This window comes from Arachis ipaensis, chromosome B10, assembly GCF_059453495.1.
Source record: "Arachis ipaensis isolate K30076 ecotype BB chromosome B10, ASM5945349v1, whole genome shotgun sequence".
Lineage (NCBI taxonomy): Eukaryota > Viridiplantae > Streptophyta > Magnoliopsida > Fabales > Fabaceae > Arachis > Arachis ipaensis.
The window spans coordinates 91,370,612-91,385,565 of NC_142435.1; the positions used below are offsets into that span (position 1 = coordinate 91,370,612).

The window sequence follows — 14,954 nt, forward strand, 5'->3', positions numbered from 1 at the left end:
CATGATGCTATGAATCATGATGGCCCGATCCACAGTAACTTCAGATCGGTTGCTAGTGGGGATGATGGAGCGTTGGATGAATTCCAACCATCCTCTAGCCACAGGCTTGAAGTCCAGTCTTCTTAATTGAATCGGCTTGCCTTTGGAGTCAATTTCCATTGAGCTCCTTCCACACATATGTCCATGAGGACTTGGTCCAACCTTTGATTAAAGTTGACCCTTCTAGTGTAGGGGCATGCATCTCCTTGCATCATAGGCAAGTTAAACGCCAACCTCACATTTTTCGGACTAAGATCTAAGTATTTCCCCCGAACTATTGTAATATAATTCTTTGGGTTTGGGTTCTTACTTTAATCATGGTTCCTAGTGATCCATGCATTGGCATAGAACTCTTGAACCATTAGGATGCCGACTTGTTGGATGGGGTTTGTTAGAACTTTCCAACCTCTTCTTTGGATTTCATGTCGGATCTCCGGATACTCATTCTTCTTGAGCTTGAAAGGGACCTCGGGGATCACCTTCTTCTTGACCACAACATCATAGAAGTGGTCTTGATGAGCTTTGGAGATGAATCTTTCCATCTCCCATGACTCGGAGGTGGAAGCTTTTGTCTTCCCTTTCCCTTTTCTAGAGGATTCTCCGGTCTTGGGTGCCATCAATGGTAATGGAAAAACAAAAAGCTTATGCTTTTACCACACCAAACTTAGAATATTGCTCGCCCTCGAGCAAGAGAAGAAAGAAAAGATGAAGAAGAAGAAGAAGATATGGAGGAGAGGGGGGAGGGGTGTAAGGTTCGGCCATAAGGGTGGGTTTTGGGTGGGAAATTGATTTTGAATTTTGAAGGTAGGTGGGGTTTATGAGGTAGGTTTATGGGGAAGAGTGGATGGATGTGAGTGGTGAAGTGGTTATAGGGAAGAGAGATTGAGGTGATTGGTGAAGAGTTTTGGGGAAAAGTGTTTATGGGATTGTGTGAAAGAGGGGTGAGAAGAAGTGAGTGGAAGTAGGTGGGGATCCTGTGGGGTCCACAGATCCTGAGGTGATCCTGTGGGGTCCACAAATCCTGAGGTGTTCAAGGATTTACAACCTTGCACCAAATTAGGCATGCAAAATGCCCTTGCACACAACTCTGGGCGTTCAGCGCCAGATTGGTGCTTGTTCTGGGCGTTGAACGCCCATTTGTTGCCCATTTCTGGCGTTGAACGCCAGAACCATGCTTGTTCCGGGCGTTCAGTGCCAGCTCTTCTCCAGGGTGCAACTCTGGTGTTCAAATGCCCAGATGCTGCCCATTTTGGGCGTTCAGCGCCAGAACCATGCTCTGTTCTGGTGTTGAACGCCAGCCAGATGCTTCTTACTGGCGTTTAAACGCCAGTAAGGTCTTCCTCCAGGGTGTGATTTTTCTTCTGCTGTTTTTGATTCCATTTTCAATTTTTATATTTATTTTGTGACTCCACATGATCATGAACCTAATAAAACATGAAAGAACAAGAAAAATAAAATTAGATAAATAAAAATTGGGTTGCCTCCCAACAAGCACTTCTTTAATGTCAATAGCTTGACAGTGGGCTCTCATGGAGCCTCACAGATGTTCAGAGCATTGTTGAGACTTTCCAACACCAAACTTAGAATTTGGATATGGGAGTTCAACACCAAACTTAGAGTTTAGTTGTGGCCTCCCAACACCAAACTTAGAGTTTGACTGTGGGGGCTCTGGTTGACTCTGTTTTGAGAGAAGCTTACTGTGCCTCTTTTCCATGTTTACAGAAGGGTAACCTTGAGTTGTAAACACAAGGGAGTCCTCATTCAATTAAAGGACTAATTCACCTCTGTCAACATCAATCACAGCTCTTGCTGTAGCTAGGAAGGGTCTTCCAAGGATGATGGATTCATCATCATTCTTCCCAGTATCTAGGACTATGAAATCAGCAGGGATGTAAAGGCCTTCAACCTTTACTAACACGTCCTCTACTTGTCCATAAGCCTGTTATTTGAATTGTCTGCCATCTCTAATGAGATTTTAGCAGCTTGTACCCCATAGATTCCCAGTTTTTCTATTATAGAGAGGGGCATGAGGTTTATCCCTGACCCAAGGTCACATAGAGCCTTCTCAAAGGTCATGGTGCCTATGGTACAAGGTATTAAGAACTTTCCAGGATCTTGTTTCTTCTGAGGCAATGTCAGTTGATCCAGATCACTTAGTTCATTGGTGAACAAAGGAGGTTCATCTTCCCAAGTTTCAATACCAAATAATTTGGCATTCAGCTTCATGATTGCACCAAGGTACTTGGTAACTTGCTCCTTAGTAACATCCTCATTCTCTTCAGAAGAGAAACACTCATCAGAGCTCATGAATGGCATAAGGAGGTTTAATGAAATCTCTATGGTCTCTAGATGAGCCTCAGATTTCTTTGGTTCCTCAGAGGAAAACTCCTTATTGCTCACTGGATGTCCCAGGAGGTCTTCCTCACTGGGATTCACGTCTTCAACCTCCCTTACAGGTTCGGCCATGATGTTCATTTCAATGGCCTTGCACTCTCCTTTTAGATTTTCTTCTGTATTGCTTGGGAGAGTACTAGGAGGGATTTCAGTGACTCTTTTACTCAGCTGGCCCACTTGTGCTTCCAAATTTCTAATGGAGGACCTTGTTTCATTCATGAAACTCACAGTGACCTTAGATAGATCAGAGACTAAGTTTGCTAAATTAGAAGTATTTTGTTCAAAGTTCTTTGTCTGTTGTTGAGTAGATGATGGAAAAGGCTTACTATTGCTAAACCTGTATCTTCCACCATTATTAAAGCCTTGTTGAGGCTTTTGTTGATCCTTCCATGAGAAATTTGGGTGATTTCTCCATGAGGGGTTATAGATGTTCCCATAAGGTTCACCCATATAATTTACCTCTGCTATTGCAGGGTTCTCAGGATCATAAGCTTCTTCTTCAGAAGATGCCTCTTGAGTACTGTTGGATGCAGCTTGCATTCCATTCAGACTCTGAGAAATCATATTGACTTGCTGAGTCAATATTTTGTTCTGAGCCAATATGACATTCAGAGTATCAAATTCAAGAACTCCCTTCTTCTGAGGCGTCCCATTACTCACAGGATTCCTCTCAGAAGTGTACATGAACTGGTTACTAGCAACCATGTCAATGAGTTCTTGAGCTTCTGCAGGCGTTTTTTTTAGGTGAATGGATCCACCTGCAGAAGTATCCAATGACATCTTAGCTAATTCAGACAGACCATCATAGAATATATCCAGGATGGTCCATTCTGAAAGCATGTCAGAAGGACACTTTTTGGTCAGTTCTTTCTATCTCTCCCAAGCTTCATAGAGGGATTCACCTTCTTTCTGTCTGAAGGTCTGAACATCCACTCCAAGCTTACTCAGCTTTTGAGGAGGAAAGAACTTGGCTAAGAAAGCCATGACCAGCTTATCCCAAGAGTTCAGGCTATCTTTGTGTTGAGAGTCCAACCATATTCTAGCTCTGTCTCTCACAGCAAAAGGGAAAAGCATGAGCCTGTAGACTTCAGGATCTACTCCATTGGTCTTAACAGTATCACAGATCTGCAAAAATTCAGTTAAGAACTGAAAAGGATCTTCAGATGGAAGTCCATGAAACTTGTAGTTCTGCTGCATCAGAGAAGCTAATTGAGGTTTCAGCTCAAAATTGTTTGCTCCAATGGCAGGAATGGAGATGCTTCTTCCATGTAAATTGGAATTAGGTGCAGTAAAGTCACCAAGCATCCTCCTTGCATTATTATTATCTTCGGCTGCCATCTCCTCTTCCTGTTCGAAAATTTCTGAAAGGTGCCTGCTGGATTGTTGTAATTTAGCTTCTCTTAGTTTCCTCTTCAGAGTCCTTTCAGGTTCTGGATCTGCTTCAACAAGAATATTCTTGTCCTTGCTCCTGCTCATATGAAAATAAGGGACAGAAAAATAATAATAGGGACACTTTTTACCATAGGTATAGAGGTTCCCATGTGTGAGTAGAAGAAGAAAAGAATGTAATGTAAAGAAGAAAACACAAGGGTAAGGAGAGTAGAGATGTGGGATGAAGAGAGGTGTTTGTAGATGAATAAATAAATAGAAGGAGATGAGAGAGAAGGAGAATTTTCAAAAATTATTTTTGAAAAAGAGTTAGTGATTTTCGAAAAAAGTTTTTGAAGAAGGTTAGTAATTTTTCGAAAATTAAAATCAAAAATTAAAATAATTAGTTAATTAAAAAGAAATTTTGAAGAAGAGGGAAGATATTTTCGAAAATTAGAGAGAGAGAGTTAGTTAGGTAGTTTTGAAAAAGATAAGAAACAAACAAAAAGTTAGTTAGCTAGTTGAAACAAATTTGAAAATCAATTTTGAAAAGATAAGAAGATAAGAAGTTAGAAATGATATTTTAAAATCAAATTTTGAAAAAGATAAGATAAAGAGATATTTTTGAAAAGATATGATTGAAATTAGTTTTGAAAAAGATTTGATTTTTAAAATTACAATTAATGACTTGATTCACAAGAAATCACAAGATATGATTCTAGAACTCAAAGTTTGAATCTTTCTTAACAAGCAAGTAACAAACTTGAAATTTTTGAATCAAAACATTAATTGATGATGTTATTTTCGAAAATTAGGAGATAAAGATAAGAAAAAGATTTTTGAAAAATATTTTTAAATTTTTCGAAAATAAATAAGAAAAATGAAAAAGATTTGATTTTTGAAAAAGATTATGAAAAAGATAAGATTTTTAAATTGAAAATTTGATTTGACTCATAAAAACAACTAGATTTTAAAAAGTTTTGAAAAGTCAACTCAAAATTTCGAAATTTATGAGTGAAAAAGGGAAAGATATTTTTTTTTTATTTTTGAATTTTTAATGATGAGAGGGAAAAACATGAAAAAGACTCAATGCATGAAAATTTTGGATCAAAACAATGAATGCATGCAAGAATGCTATGAATGTCAAGATGAACATCAAGAACTTATTTTTGAAAAAAGTTTTAATGCAAAGAAAACATGCAAGACACCAAACTTAAAAATTTTTCATGTAAAGACACTATGAATGCAAGAATGCATATGAAAAACAAGAAAAGACACAAAACATGAAAACATCAAGATCAAACAAGAAGACTTACCAAGAACAACTTGAAGATCATGAAGAACACTATGAATGCATGAATTTTTTGAAAAATGCAAGATGAATATGCAATTGACACCAAACTTTCAACTTGACTCAAGACTCAAACAAGAAACATAAAATATTTTTTATTTTTATGATTTTTTTATTTTTTTTGGATTTTTGTATATTTTTTTCGAAAAAACATATAGGAAAAAGAAAATAAGGATTTCAAAATTTTTTAATATGAATTCCATGAATCTTGTATTCTTAGTCTAAAGCTCCAATCCGAGGGTTAGGCATGGCTTAATAGCCAGCCAAGCTTTAGTATGTAACTCAAACATGCCACGGCTGACATTCCAATTAACTTGCCTCTATGCTGATGGTTGGAAGCCCCTATCCAAAAGAATTAGACATGGCTTTACAGCCAGCCAGGCTTCAACATGCTTCATGAAACTCTAGAATTCATTCTTAAAAATTCTGAAGAAAAATATATTTTTGAAAAGATTTAATTTTTTTTTCGAAAATAGATGAGAAGTTTTTGAAAGGTTTTTGAAAAATTTTTGAAAATAAAACAAAACAAAAATTACCCAATCTGAGCAACAAGATGAACCGTCAGTTGTTCAAACTTGAACAATCCCCGGCAACGGCGCCAAAAACTTGGTGCACGAAATTGTGATCTCAGGCAACGGCGCCAGAAACTCTGTACGCACGTCTTAATAAATCGTTTTTCATTCACAACTTTGATACAACTAACCAGCAAGTGCACTGGGTCGTCCAAGTAATAAACCTTACGTGAGTAAGGGTCGATCCCACGGAGATTGTTGGTATGAAGCAAGCTATGGTCACCTTGTAAATCTCAGTCAGGCAGATATAAAATAGTTATGGAGTTTTTGAACATAAATAATAAATAGATAGAAAATAAGGATAGAAAGACTTATGTATATCATTGGTGAGAATTTCAGATAAGTGTATAGAGATGCTTTCGTTCCTCTGAACCTCTGCTTTCCTACTGTCTTCATCCAATCAGTCTTACTCCTTTCTATGGCTGGCTTTATGTAAGGACATCACCGTTGTCAATGGCTACTTTTTATCCTCTCTGGAAAATGGTCCGATACGCTGTCACTACATGGCTAATCATCTGGAGGCATCACCCTTGTCAATGGCTTCATCCCATCCTCTTGTGAAAATGGTCCAAATGCTCTGTCACAGCACGGCTAATCATCTGAGGTTCTCGATCAAACTGGAATAGGATTCACCCTCCTTTTGCGTCTGTCACTACGCCCAGCACTCGCGAGTTTGAAGTTCATCACAGTCATTCAATCCCAGAGTCCTACTCGAAATACCACAGACAAGGTTTAGACTTTCCGCACTCTCATGAATGCCGCCATCAATCTAGCTTATACCACGAAGATTCTGATTAAGAGATCCAAGAGATACTCATTCAATCTAAGGTGGAACGGAAGTGGTTGTCAGGCACGCGTTCATGGGGGAATGATGATGATTGTCACGTTCAGCACATTCAGGTTGAAGTGCGAATGAATATCTTAGAAGCGGAATAAGTTGAATTGATTAGAAAAACAGAAGTACTTTGCATTAATCTTTGAGGAACAGCAGAGCTCCACACCTTAATCTATGGAGTGCAGAAACTCTACCGTATGAAAATACATAAGTGATAATGGTTCAGGCATGGCCGAATGGGCAGCTCCCATGAAAGTCTAAGATATCATAAAACTGATCAAAGATGTCTAGTACAATAGTAAAAAGTCCTATTTATACTAAACTAGTTACTAGGGTTTACAGATGTAAGTAATTGATGTATAAATCCACTTCTGGGGCCCACTTGGTGTGTGCTTGGACTGAGCTTGAATGTTACACTTGTAGAGGTCAATCTTGGAGTTGAACGCCAGTTTGTAACGTATTTCTGGTGTTCAACTCTGGCTTGTGACGTGTTTCTGGCGGTTAACTCCAGACAGCAGCGTAGAACTGGCGTTCAACGCCCTTTTACGTCATCTAAACGCGGCCAAAGTATGGACTATTATATATTTCTGGAAAGCTCTGGATGTCTACTTTCCAACGCAATTGGAAGCGCGCCATTTTGAGTTCTTTAGCTCCATAAAATCCACTTTGAGTGAAGGGAGGTCAGAATCCAACAGCATCAGCAGTCCTTCTTCAACCTCTGAATCTGATTTTTGCTCAAGTCCCTCAATTTCAGCTAGAAAATACCTGAAATCACAGAAAAATACACAAATTCATAGTATGTCCAGAAATGTGAATTTAACATAAAAACTAATAAAAACATCCCTAAAAGTAACTAGATTCTACTAAAAACATACTAAAAACAATGCCAAAAAGCGTATAAATTATCCGCTCATCAATGGCCATTCCTAAGATCGGGAAAGTCTAAACCTTGTCTGTGGTATTCCGAGTAGGATCTGGGAAGGGATGGCTGTGACGAACTTCAAACTCGCGAGTGCTGGGCGTAGTGACAGACGCAAAAGGAAGGTGAATTCTATTCCAGTATGATCGAGAACCTCCAGATGATTAGCCGTGCCGTGACAGAGCATTTGGACCTTTTTCACAAAGAGGATGGGATGTAGCCATTGACAACGGTGATGCCCTATATAAAGCTTGCCATGGAAAGGAGTAGGAATGATTGGATAAAGACCGCAGGAAAGCAGAGGTTCAGAGGAACGAAAGCATCTCTATACGCTTATCTGAAATTCTCAAAAAATGAATTACATAAGTATTTCTATCTTTATTTTATGTTTATTTATTATTATTATTTGAAAACTCCATAACCATTTGATATCCGCCTGACTGAGATTTACAAGATGACCATAGCTTGCTTCATACCAACAATCTCCATGGGATCGACCCTTACTCACGTAAGGGTTTATTACTTGGACGACCCAGTGCACTTGCTGGTTAGTTGTATCAAAGTTGTGACAAATTATGAATTAAGATTGGAGCACCAAGTTTTTTGAGCCATTACCAGGGATCACAATTTCGTGCACCAAGTTTTTGGCGCCGTTGCCGGGGATTGTTCGAGTTTGGACAACTGACGGTTCATCGTGTTGCTCAGATTGGGTAATTTTCTTCTTATTTTATTTTCAAAAAGTTTTCAAAATTTTTTCAAAAATATTTTCTTCTTTTTCGTTTTTCCCAATTAATATTCGAAAAAAAATATAAAATAAAATATATTTTTCTTTAGAATTTTTAAGAATGAATTTTAGTGTTTCACGAAGCATATTGAAGCCTGGCTGGCTGTAAAGCCATGTCTAAATTCATTTGGACTAAGGCTTCCAAACCATCATCACAAGAGCAAGCTAGTTGTTGCTAATAAAATCTGTTGTTGTATGATTGATTTGTATTCTAAAGCTTGGCTGGCCATTGGCCATGTCTAGTGTTTTGGACCAGAGCTTTCACTGAGAGCTTGGCTGGCTAGTAAGCCATGTTTAATTCCTGGACAGAAGCTTTAGACTAAGAGTGCAAGATTCCTGGAATTCATATTAAAAATTTTGAAATCCTTATTTTTCTTTTTCAAATAATTTTCAAAAAATACAAAAAAAATTAATAAAATCATAAAAATAAAAAATATTTTATGTTGTTCGTTTGAGTCTTGAGTCAATTTTTAAGTTTGGTGTCAATTGCATTTTTTCTAAAAATTCATTGTGCATTTTTTTCAAAAATTCATGCATTCATAGTGTTCTTCATGATCTTCAAGTTGTTCTTGGCCAGTCTTCTTGTTTGATCTTCATATTTTCTTGTTTTGTGTTTTTTCTTGTTTTTCATATGCATTCTTGCATTCATAGTGTCTATACATGAAAAATATCTAAGTTTGGTGTCTTGCATGTTTTCTTTTCTTGAAATTTTTTCAAAAATATGTTCTTGATGTTCATCTTCACATTCAAAGTGTTCTTGGTGTTCATTTTGACATTCATAGTGTTCTTGCATGCAATCATTGTTTTGATCTAAAAATTTTCATGCATTGCATCATTTTTCATGTTTTTCTCTCTCATCATTAAAAATTCAAAAATCAAAAAAATATCTTTCCTTTTTTCCCTCTCATAAATTTCAAAAATTTGGATTGACATTTTCAAAAATTTTTAAAATTCAATTGTGTCTTATGAGTCAAATCAAATTTTCAATTTAAAAATCCGATCTTTTTCAAAATCTTTTTCAAAAATCATATCTTTTTCATTTTTCTTATTTATTTTCAAAAATTTTAAAAATATTTTTTAAAAATATTTTTCTTAATTTTACATCATATTTTCGAAAATATTATCAACAGTTAATGTTTTGATTCAAAAATTTCACGTTTGTTACTTACTTGTTAAGAAAGATTCAAACTTTAAGTTCTAGAATCATATCTTGTGATTTCTTGTGAATCAAGTCATTAATTGTGATTTTAAAAATCAAATCTTTTTCAAAACTAATTTCAATCATATTTTTTCAAAAATATCTTTTTATCTTATCTTTTTCAAAATCATATCTTTTTAATCCTACCTTTTCATATCATATCTTTTTCAAATATCTTTTCTAACTTCTTATCTTTTAAAAAAATTGATTTTCAAAATTTGTTTCAACTAACTAATTAACTTTTTGTTTGTTTCTTATCTCTTTCAAAACTACCTAACTAACTATCCCTCTCTAATTTTTGAAAATACCTCCCTCTTTTTTAATTAATTAATTGTTTCAATTTTTAATTTTAATTTTAATTTTATCTTAATTTTCGAAAATCATTAACTATTTTTCAAAATTTATTTTTCGAAATTTCCTCTCTCCCATCTCCTTCTATTTATTTATTCATTTACTAACACTTCTCTTCATCTCAAATCACTGCTCCTATCCTCACCCTTGTGTTTGGATTATCCATTCTTCTTCACTCTTATTCCCTTTCTTCATCTACTAACAACAAGGGAACCTCTATACTGTGGTAAAAAGGATCCCTATTATTATTTTCTGTTCCCTTCTTTTTCATATGAGCAGGAGCAAGGACAAGAACATTCTTGTTAAAGCAGACCCTGAACCTGAAAGGACTCTGAAAAGAAAACTAAGAGAAGCTAAAATATAACAATCTAGAAACAACCTTATAGAAATTTTCGAACAGGAAGAGGAGATGGCAGCCGAAAATAATAATAATGCAAGGACGATGCTTGGTGACTTTACTGCACCTAATTCCAATTTACATGGAAGAAGCATCTCCATCCCTACCATTGGAGCAAACAATTTTGAGCTTAAACCTCAATTAGTTTCTCTGATGCAACAAAACTGCAAGTTTCATGGACTTCCATCTGAAGATCCCTTTCAGTTCTTAACTGAATTCTTGCAGATCTGTGATACTGTTAAGACTAATGGAGTAGATCTTGAAGTCTACAGGCTCATGCTTTTCCCTTTTGCTGTGAGAGACAGAGCTAGAATATGGTTGGATTCTCAACCCAAAGATAGCCTGAACTCTTGGGATAAGCTGGTCACGGCTTTCTTAGCCAAGTTCTTTCCTCCTCAAAAGCTGAGTAAGCTTAGAGTGGATGTTCAAACCTTCAGACAGAAAGAAAGTGAATCCCTCTATGAAGCTTGGGAGAGATATAAGCAACTGACCAAAAAGTGTCCTTCTGACATGCTTTCAGAATGGACAATCCTGGATATATTCTATGATGGTCTGTCTGAATTAGCTAAGATGTCATTGGATACTTCTGCAGGTGGATCTATTCACCTAAACAAAACGCCTACAGAAGCTTAAGAACTCATTGACATGGTTGCTAATAACCAGTTCATGTACACTTTTGAGAGGAATCCTGTGAGTAATGGGATGCCTCTGAAGAAGGATGTTCTTGAAATTCATACTCTGAATGCCATATTGGCTCAGAATAAAATATTGACTCAGCAAGTTAATATGATTTCTCAGAGTATGAATGGAATGCAAGCTGCATCCAATAGTACTCAAGAGGCATCTTCTGAAGAAGAAGCTTATGATCCTGAAAACCCTGCAATAGCAGAGGTGAATTACATGGGTGAACCATATGGAAACACCTATAATACCTCATGGAGAAATCACCCAAATCTCTCATGGAAGGATCAACAAAAGCCTCAACAAGGCTTTAATAATGGTGGAAGAAACAGGTTTAGCACTAGCAAGCCCTTTCCATCATCCACTCAGCAAAAGACAGAGAATTCTGAGCAGAATCCATCTAGCTTGGCAAATATAGTCTATGATCTATCTAAGGCCACTCTAAGTTTCATGAATGAAACAAGATCCTCCATTAGAAATCTGGAAGCACAAGTAGGCCAGCTGTGTAAAAAGATCACTGAAACCCCTCCTAGTGCTCTCCCAAGCAATACAGAAGAAAATCCAAAAGAAAAGTGCAAGGCCATAGATATAACCATCATGGCCAAATCCAACGAGGAAGGGGAGGACGTGAATCCCAAGGAGGAAGATCTCCTGGGACGTCCAGTAATCAATAAGGAGTTTCCCTCTGAGAAACCAAAGGAATCTGAGACTCATCTAGAGACCATAGAGATTCCATTGAACCTACTTATGCCATTCATGGGCTCTGATGAGTATTTCTCTTCTGAAGAGAATGAGGATGTTACTGAAGAGCAAGTTGCCAAGTTCCTTGGTGCAATCATGAAGCTGAATGCCAATTTCTTTGGTAAAGAGACTTGGGGAGATGAACCTCCCCTGTTCACCAATGAACTAAATGCATTGGATCAACTGAGATTGCCTCAGAAGAAACAGGATCCTGGAAAGTTCCTAATACCTTGTACCATAGGCACCATGACCTTTGAGAAGGCTCTATGTGACCTTGGGTCAGGGATAAACCTCATGCCACTCTCTGTAATGGAGAAACTGGGAATCTTTGAGGTACAAGCTGCTAGAATCTCATTTGAGATGGCAGATAATTCCAGAAAATAGGCTTATGGACAAGTAGAGGACGTGTTAGTAAAGGTTGAAGGCCTTTACATCCTTGCTGATTTCATAATCCTGGATACTGGGAAGGATGAGAATGAATCCATCATTCTTAGAAGACCCTTCCTAGCCACAACAAGAGCTGTGATTGATGTTGACAGAGGTGAACTAGTCCTTCAATTGAATGAGGACTCCCTTGTGTTTAAAACTCATGGTCATCCTTCTGTAAACATGGAAAAGGGGCACAGTAAGCTTCTCTCAAAACAGATTCATACAGAGCCCCCACAATCAGACTCTAAGTTTGGTGTTGGGAGGCTACAATCAAACTCTAAGTTTGGCATTGAACTCCCATATCCAAACTCTAAGTTTGGTGTTGGGAAGTCTCAACAATGCTCTGAACATCTGTGAGGCTCCATGAGAGCCCACTATCAAGCTATTGACATTAAAGAAGCACTTGTTGGGAGGCAACCCAATTTTTAATTATCTAATTTTATTTTTATTTTTATTGTTATTTCATGTTTTATTAGGTTCATGATCATGTGGAGTCACAAAATAAATATAAAAATTAAAAATAGAATAAAAAACAGCAGAAGAAAAATCACACCCTGGAGGAAGGACTTACTGGTGTTCAAACGCCAGTAAGGAACATCTGGCTGGCGTTCAACGCCAGAACAGAGCATGGAGCTGGCGCTGAACGCCAGAAACAAGCATGAAGCTGGCGTTCAACGCTAGAAACATGCTGCACATGGGCGTTGAATGCCCAGAACAAGCATCACTTCGGCGTTTAAATGCCAGAAATGCATGCAAGGGAATTTTGCATGCCTAATTGGTGCAGGGATGTAAATCCTTGACACCTCAGGATCTGTGGACCCCACAGGATCCCCACCTATCTCCACTCACCTTCCCTCCTCATAATCCTATATCACCCTCTCTCTCTTCATTCACAGTCATCCCTTCTATTTTCTATTCACCATTCACATCCACACACCCCACCTACCTTCAAAATTCAAAATCTCTTTCCCACCCAATCCCACCCATATAGCCGAATACACACATCCCTCTATCTCCTCCATATCTTCTTCTTCTTCTTCTATTCTTTCTTCTTTTGCTCGAGGGCGAGCAACATTCTAAGTTTGGTGTGGTAAAAGCATTGCTTTTTTGTTTTTCCATAACCATTGATGGCACCTAAGGCCAGAGAAACCTCTAGAAAGAAGAAATGGAAGACAAAAGCTTCCACCTCCAAGTCATAGGAGATGGAGAAATTCATCTCAAGGGTCTATAGCTCAGTGGTAGAACATTTGACTGCAAATCAAGAGATCCCTGAGATACCTCAGGGGATACATTTTCCTCCACACAATTATTGGGAGCAACTAAGGGTGGAGCATCAAGAGCACTCCATCATCCTTCATGAAATTAGAGAAGATCAAAGAGCTATGAGGGAGGAGCAAGAAAGACAAGAAAGAGACATAGAGGAGCTCAAAAGCACCATTGGTTCTTCAAGAAGAGGAAGACACCACCCTCACTAAGGTGGACTCATTCCTTAATCTCCTTGTCTATTTATTTTCCTGTTTTTTTATTTTTGAGCTTTATGTTTTATTTATGTTTGTGTCATTATTACATGATCATTAGTGTCTAAGTGTCTATGCCTTAAAGTAGTGAATATGAATCCATCACCTCTCTTAAATGAAAATTGTTTTAAAAACAAAAGAACAAGAAGTACAGGGTTTTCAAATTCATCCTTGAAACTAGTTTAATTATTTTGATGTGGTGACAATACTTTTTGTTTTCTAAATGAATGCTTGAACAGTGCATATGTCTTTTGAAGTTGTTGTTTAAGAATGTTAAATATGTTGGCTCTTGAAAGAATGATGACAAGGAGACATGTTATTTGATAATCTGAAAAATCATAAAAATGATTCTTGAAGCAAGAAAAAGCAGTTAATACAAAGCTTGCAAAAAAAATGGCAAAAAAAAATAGAAAGAAAAAAAGAAAGAGCAAGCAGAAAAAGCCAAAAGCTCTTAAAACTAAAAGGCAAGAGCAAAAAGCCAATAACCCTTAAAACCAAAAGGCAAGGGTAAATAAAAAGGATCCCAAGGCTTTGAGCATCAGTGGATAGGAGGGCCTAAAGGAATAAAATCCTGGCCTAAGCAGCTAAACCAAGCTGTCCTTAACCATGTGCTTGTGGCGTGAAGGTGTCAAGTAAAAACTTGAGACTGAGCGGTTAAAGTCAAGGTCCAAAGCAAAAGAAGAGTGTGCTTAAGAACCCTGGACACCTCTAATTGGGGACTTTAGCAAAGCTGAGTTACAATCTGAAAAGGTTCACCCAGTTATGTGTCTGTGGCATTTATGTATCCGGTGGTAATACTGGAAAACAAAGTGCTTAAGGCCACGGCCAAGACTCATAAAGTAGCTGTGTTCAAGAATCAACATACTGAACTAGGAGAATCAATAACACTATCTGAACTCTGAGTTCCTATAGATGCCAATCATTCTGAACCTCAATGGATAAAGTGAAATGCCAAAACTATTCAAGAGGCAAAAAGCTGCAAGTCCCGCTCATCTGATTGGGGCTATGTTTCATTGATATTTTAGAATTTATAGTATATTCTCTTCTTTTTATCCTATTTGATTTTCAGTTGCTTGGGGACAAGCAACAATTTAAGTTTGGTGTTGTGATGAGCGGATAATTTATACGCTTTTTGGCATTGTTTTTAGTATGTTTTTAGTAGGATCTAGTTATTTTTAGGGATGTTTTTATTAGTTTTTTTGTTAAATTCACATTTCTGGACTTTACTATGAGTTTGTGTGTTTTTCTGTGATTTCAGGTATTTTCTGGCTGAAATTGAGGGACTTGAGCAAAAATCAGATTCAGAGGTTGAAGAAGGACTGCTGATGCTATTGGATTCTGACCTCCCTGCACTCAAAGTGGATTTTCGGGAGCTAGA

At 37.3% G+C, this 14,954-nt stretch overlaps 2 non-coding genes across 2 annotated transcripts; one reads left to right on the top strand and one right to left on the bottom strand.

Annotated features, from left to right (window-relative positions):
- Positions 1-3,267: 3,267 nt before the first annotated feature.
- On the top strand, positions 3,268-3,375 carry LOC148580845 (small nucleolar RNA R71). Its single transcript, XR_015894403.1, has one exon. It is a non-coding gene; the product is annotated as a small nucleolar RNA R71 (small nucleolar RNA).
- A 7,241-nt stretch (positions 3,376-10,616) lies between these two features.
- On the bottom strand, positions 10,617-10,724 carry LOC148580846 (small nucleolar RNA R71). The gene has a single exon (XR_015899030.1). It is a non-coding gene; the product is annotated as a small nucleolar RNA R71 (small nucleolar RNA).
- Positions 10,725-14,954: the final 4,230 nt, after the last annotated feature.